This window comes from Phyllobates terribilis, unplaced genomic scaffold (assembly GCF_046119375.1).
Source record: "Phyllobates terribilis strain yellow unplaced genomic scaffold, ASM4611937v1 Scaffold_83__1_contigs__length_6671269, whole genome shotgun sequence".
In the NCBI taxonomy this organism is placed as follows: domain Eukaryota; kingdom Metazoa; phylum Chordata; class Amphibia; order Anura; family Dendrobatidae; genus Phyllobates; species Phyllobates terribilis.
This window is the reverse complement of record NW_027362843.1, coordinates 2,429,914-2,437,016: the sequence shown is the minus strand read 5'-3', so window position 1 is coordinate 2,437,016 and position 7,103 is coordinate 2,429,914.

Below are 7,103 nucleotides of genomic sequence, written 5' to 3'. Positions count from 1 at the left end.
GGAACTGCGAAACCACACTGGGATGTCGGGCCTACACAATACTATTTTCAAAAGATATATTTTTGTGTGACAACAGTCAGGAGACACTACTGTTTTTCTTTACGGAAAAAACTACCAAAACCTGAATAATAGAGATTTTTTACCGTGGGATGGCAAAACCACAGTTATTGTTTACTGGGGTATACCACACTTTTTTAAATAGAGATATTTGCGGCTGAACAGTGAGCGACACACTCAAACTGCTTTTTTTTTAGATACCAAAGGCCCAAAACTGGATAGTACAGTGATTTGACCCGTGGAACTGCGAAACCACACTGGGATGTCGGGCCTACACAAGACTATTTTCAACAGGTATATTTTTGTGTCACAACAGTCAGGAGACACTACTGTTTTTCTTTACGGAAAAAACTACCAAAAGCTGAATAATAGAGATTTTTTACCGTGGTATGGCAAAATCACAGTTATTGTTTTCTGGGGTATACCACACTTTTTTAAATAGAGATATTTGCGGCTGAACAGTGAGCGACACACTTAAACTGCTTTTTTTTTAGATACCAAAGGCCCAAAACTGGATAGTACAGTGATTTGACCCATGGAACTGCGAAACCACACTGGGATGTCGGGCCTACACAAGACTATTTTCAACAGATATATTTTTCTGTCACAACAGTCAGGAGACACTACTGTTTTTCTTTACGGAAAAAACTACCAAAACCTGAATAATAGAGATTTTTTACCGTGGGATGGCAAAACCACAGTAATTGTTTACTGGGGTATACCACACTTTTTTAAATAGAGATATTTGCGGCTGAACAGTGAGCGACACACTTAAACTGCTTTTTTTTTTTATACCAAAGGCCCAAAACTGGATAGTACAACGATTTGACCCGTGGAACTGCGAAACCACACTGGGATGTCGGGCCTACACAAGACTATTTTCAACAGATATATTTTTGTGTCACAACAGTCAGGAGACACTACTGTTTTTCTTTACGGATACAACTACCAAAACCTGAATAATAAAGATTTTTTACCATGGGATGTCAAAACCACAGTTATTGTTTACTGGGGTATTCCACACTTTTTTAAATAGAGATATTTGCGGCTGAACAGTGAGCGACACACTCAAACTGCTTTTTTTTAAGATACCAAAGGCCCAAAACTGGATAGTACAGCGATTTGACCCGTGGAACTGCGAAACCACACTGGGATGTCGGGCCTACACAAGACTATTTTCAACAGATATATTTTTGTTTCACAACAGTCAGGAGACACTAATGTTTTTCTTTACGGAAACAACTACCAAAACCTGAATAATAGAGATTTTTTGCCGTGGGATGGCAAAACCACAGTTATTGTTTACTGGGGTATACCACACTTTTTTAAATAGAGATATTTGAGGCTGAACAGTGAGCGACACACTCAAACTGCTTTTTTTTTAGATACCAAAGGCCCAAAACTGGATAGTACATCGATTTGACCCGTGGAACTGCGAAACCACACTGGGATGTCGGGCCTACACAATACTATTTTCAAAAGATATATTTTTGTGTGACAACAGTCAGGAGACACTACTGTTTTTCTTTACGGAAAAAACTACCAAAACCTGAATAATAGAGATTTTTTACCGTGGGATGGCAAAACCACAGTTATTGTTTACTGGGGTATACCACACTTTTTTAAATAGAGATATTTGCGGCTGAACAGTGAGCGACACACTTAAACTGCTTTTTTTTTAGATACCAAAGGCCCAAAACTGGATAGTACAGTGATTTGACCCATGGAACTGCGAAACCACACTGGGATGTCGGGCCTACACAAGACTATTTTCAACAGATATATTTTTGTGTCACAACAGTCAGGAGACACTACTGTTTTTCTTTACGGAAAATACTACCAAAACCTGAATAATAGAGATTTTTTACCGTGGGATGGCAAAACCACAGTAATTGTTTACTGGGGTATACCACACTTTTTTAAATAGAGATATTTGCGGCTGAACAGTGAGCGACACACTTAAACTGCTTTTTTTTTTTATACCAAAGGCCCAAAACTGGATAGTACAGCGATTTGACCCGTGGAACTGCGAAACCACACTGGGATGTCGGGCCTACACAAGACTATTTTCAACAGATATATTTTTGTGTCACAACAGTCAGGAGACACTACTGTTTTTCTTTACGGATACAACTACTAAAACCTGAATAATAAAGATTTTTTACCATGGGATGTCAAAACCACAGTTATTGTTTACTGGGGTATTCCACAATTTTTTAAATAGAGATATTTGCAGCTGAACAGTGAGCGACACACTCAAACTGCCTTTTTTTTAGATACCAAAGGCCCAAAACTGGATAGTACAGCGATTTGACCCGTGGAACTGCGAAACCACACTGGGGTGTCGGGCATACACAAGACTATTTTCAAAAGATATATTTTTTTGTGACAACAGTCAGGAGACACTACTGTTTTTCTTTACGGAAACAACTACCAAAACCTGAATAAAAGAGATTTTTTACCGTGGGATGGCAAAACCACAGTTATTGTTTACTGGGGTATACCTCCCTTTTTTAAATAGAGATATTTGCGGCTGAACAGTGAGCGACACACTCAAGCTGCTTTTTTTTAAGATACCAAAGGCCCAAAACTGGATAGTACAGCGATTTGACCCGTGGAACTGCGAAACCACACTGGGATGTCGGGCCTACAAAAGACTATTTTCAACAGATATATTTTTGTGTCACAACAGTCAGGAGACACTACTGTTTTTCTTTCCAGAAAAAACTGCCAAAACCTGAATAATAGAGATTTTTTACCGTGGGATGGCAAAACCACAGGTATTGTTTACTGGGGTATACCACACTCTTTTAAATAGAGATATTTGCGGCTGAACAGTGAGCGACACACTCAAACTACTTTTTTTTTAGATACCAAAGGCCCAAAACTGGATAGTACAGCGATTTGACCCGTGGAACTGCGAAACCACACTGGGATGTCGGGCCTACACAAGACTATTTTCAACAGATATATTTTTGTTTCACAACAGTCAGGAGACACTAATGTTTTTCTTTACGGAAACAACTACCAAAACCTGAATAATAGAGATTTTTTACCGTGGGATGGCAAAACCACAGTTATTGTTTACTGGGGTATACCACACTTTTTTAAATAGAGATATTTGCGGCTGAACAGTGAGCGACACACTCAAACTGCTTTTTTTTTAGATACCAAAGGCCCAAAACTGGATAGTACATCGATTTGACCCGTGGAACTGCGAAACCACACTGGGATGTCGGGCCTACACAATACTATTTTCAAAAGATATATTTTTGTGTGACAACAGTCAGGAGACACTACTGTTTTTCTTTACGGAAAAAACTACCAAAACCTGAATAATAGAGATTTTTTACCGTGGGATGGCAAAACCACAGTTATTGTTTACTGGGGTATACCACACTTTTTTAAATAGAGATATTTGCGGCTGAACAGTGAGCGACACACTTAAACTGCTTTTTTTTTAGATACCAAAGGCCCAAAACTGGATAGTACAGTGATTTGACCCATGGAACTGCGAAACCACACTGGGATGTCGGGCCTACACAAGACTATTTTCAACAGATATATTTTTCTGTCACAACAGTCAGGAGACACTACTGTTTTTCTTTACGGAAAAAACTACTAAAACCTGAATAATAGAGATTTTTTACCGTGGGATGGCAAAACCACAGTAATTGTTTACTGGGGTATACCACACTTTTTTAAATAGAGATATTTGCGGCTGAACAGTGAGCGACACACTTAAACTGCTTTTTTTTTTTATACCAAAGGCCCAAAACTGGATAGTACAACGATTTGACGCGTGGAACTGCGAAACCACACTGGGATGTCGGGCCTACACAAGACTATTTTCAACAGATATATTTTTGTGTCACAACAGTCAGGAGACACTACTGTTTTTCTTTATGGAAACAACTACCAAAACTTGAATAATAGAGATTTTTTACCGTGGGATGGCAAAACCACAGTTATTGTTTACTGGGGTATACCACCCTTTTTTAAATAGAGATATTTGCGGCTGAACAGTGAGCGACACACTCAAACTGCTTTTTTTTAAGATACCAAAGGCCCAAAACTGGATAGTACAGCGATTTGACCCGTGGAACTGCGAAACCACACTGGGATGTCGGGCTTACACAAGACTATTTTCAACAGATATATTTTTGTGTCACAACAGTCAGGAGACACTACTGTTTTTCTTTACGGAAAAAACTACCAAAACCTGAATAATAGAGATTTTTTACCGTGGGATGGCAAAACCACAGTTATTGTTTACTGGGGTATACCACACTTTTTTAAATAGAGATATTTGCGGCTGAACAGTGAGCGACACACTCAAACTGCTTTTTTTTTAGATACCAAAGGCCCAAAACTGGATAGTACAGCGATTTGACCCGTGGAACTGCGAAACCACACTGGGATGTCGGGCCTACACAAGACTATTTTCAACAGATATATTTTTGTGTCACAACAGTCAGGAGACACTACTGTTTTTCTTTACGGAAAAAACTACTAAAACCTGAATAATAGAGATTTTTTACCGTGGGATTGCAAAACCACAGGTATTGTTTACTGGGGTATACCACACTCTTTTAAATAGAGATATTTGCGGCTGAACAGTGAGCGACACACTCAAACTGCTTTTTTTTTAGATACCAAAGGCCCAAAACTGGATAGTACAGCGATTTGACCCGTGGAACTGCGAAACCACACTGGGATGTCGGGCCTACACAAGACTATTTTCAACAGATATATTTTTCTGTCACAACAGTCAGGAGACACTACTGTTTTTCTTTACGGAAAAAACTACCAAAACCTGAATAATAGAGATTTTTTACCGTGGGATGGCAAAACCACAGTAATTGTTTACTGGGGTATACCACACTTTTTTAAATAGAGATATTCGCGGCTGAACAGTGAGCGACACACTTAAACTGCTGTTTTTTTTTATACCAAAGGCCCAAAACTGGATAGTACAACGATTTGACCCGTGGAACTGCGAAACCACACTGGGATGTCGGGCCTACACAAGACTATTTTCAACAGATATATTTTTGTGTCACAACAGTCAGGAGACACTACTGTTTTTCTTTACGGATACAACTACCAAAACCTGAATAATAAAGATTTTTTACCATGGGATGTCAAAACCACAGTTATTGTTTACTGGGGTATTCCACACTTTTTTAAATAGAGATATTTGCGGCTGAACAGTGAGCGACACACTCAAACTGCTTTTTTTTAAGATACCAAAGGCCCAAAACTGGATAGTACAGCGATTTGACCCGTGGAACTGCGAAACCACACTGGGATGTCGGGCTTACACAAGACTATTTTCAACAGATATATTTTTGTGTCACAACAGTCAGGAGACACTACTGTTTTTCTTTACGGAAAAAACTACTAAAACCTGAATAATAGAGATTTTTTACCGTGGGATGGCAAAACCACAGGTATTGTTTACTGGGGTATACCACACTTTTTTAAATAGAGATATTTGCGGCTGAACAGTGAGCGACACACTCAAACTGCTTTTTTTTTAGATACCAAAGGCCCAAAACTGGATAGTACAGCGATTTGACCCGTGGAACTGCGAAACCACACTGGGATGTCGGGCCTACACAAGACTATTTTCAACAGATATATTTTTGTTTCACAACAGTCAGGAGACACTAATGTTTTTCTTTACGGAAACAACTACCAAAACCTGAATAATAGAGATTTTTTGCCGTGGGATGGCAAAACCACAGTTATTGTTTACTGGGGTATACCACACTTTTTTAAATAGAGATATTTGAGGCTGAACAGTGAGCCACACACTCAAACTGCTTTTTTTTTAGATACCAAAGGCCCAAAACTGGATAGTACATCGATTTGACCCGTGGAACTGCGAAACCACACTGGGATGTCGGGCCTACACAATACTATTTTCAAAAGATATATTTTTGTGTGACAACAGTCAGGAGACACTACTGTTTTTCTTTACGGAAAAAACTACCAAAACCTGAATAATAGAGATTTTTTACCGTGGGATGGCAAAACCACAGTTATTGTTTACTGGGGTATACCACACTTTTTTAAATAGAGATATTTGCGGCTGAACAGTGAGCGACACACTCAAACTGCTTTTTTTTTAGATACCAAAGGCCCAAAACTGGATAGTACAGTGATTTGACCCGTGGAACTGCGAAACCACACTGGGATGTCGGGCCTACACAAGACTATTTTCAACAGGTATATTTTTGTGTCACAACAGTCAGGAGACACTACTGTTTTTCTTTACGGAAAAAACTACCAAAACCTGAATAATAGAGATTTTTTACCGTGGTATGGCAAAATCACAGTTATTGTTTTCTGGGGTATACCACACTTTTTTAAATAGAGATATTTGCGGCTGAACAGTGAGCGACACACTTAAACTGCTTTTTTTTTAGATACCAAAGGCCCAAAACTGGATAGTACAGTGATTTGACCCATGGAACTGCGAAACCACACTGGGATGTCGGGCCTACACAAGACTATTTTCAACAGATATATTTTTGTGTCACAACAGTCAGGAGACACTACTGTTTTTCTTTACGGAAAATACTACCAAAACCTGAATAATAGAGATTTTTTACCGTGGGATGGCAAAACCACAGTAATTGTTTACTGGGGTATACCACACTTTTTTAAATAGAGATATTTGCGGCTGAACAGTGAGCGACACACTTAAACTGCTTTTTTTTTTTATACCAAAGGCCCAAAACTGGATAGTACAGCGATTTGACCCGTGGAACTGCGAAACCACACTGGGATGTCGGGCCTACACAAGACTATTTTCAACAGATATATTTTTGTGTCACAACAGTCAGGAGACACTACTGTTTTTCTTTACGGATACAACTACTAAAACCTGAATAATAAAGATTTTTTACCATGGGATGTCAAAACCACAGTTATTGTTTACTGGGGTATTCCACAATTTTTTAAATAGAGATATTTGCAGCTGAACAGTGAGCGACACACTCAAACTGCCTTTTTTTTAGATACCAAAGGCCCAAAAC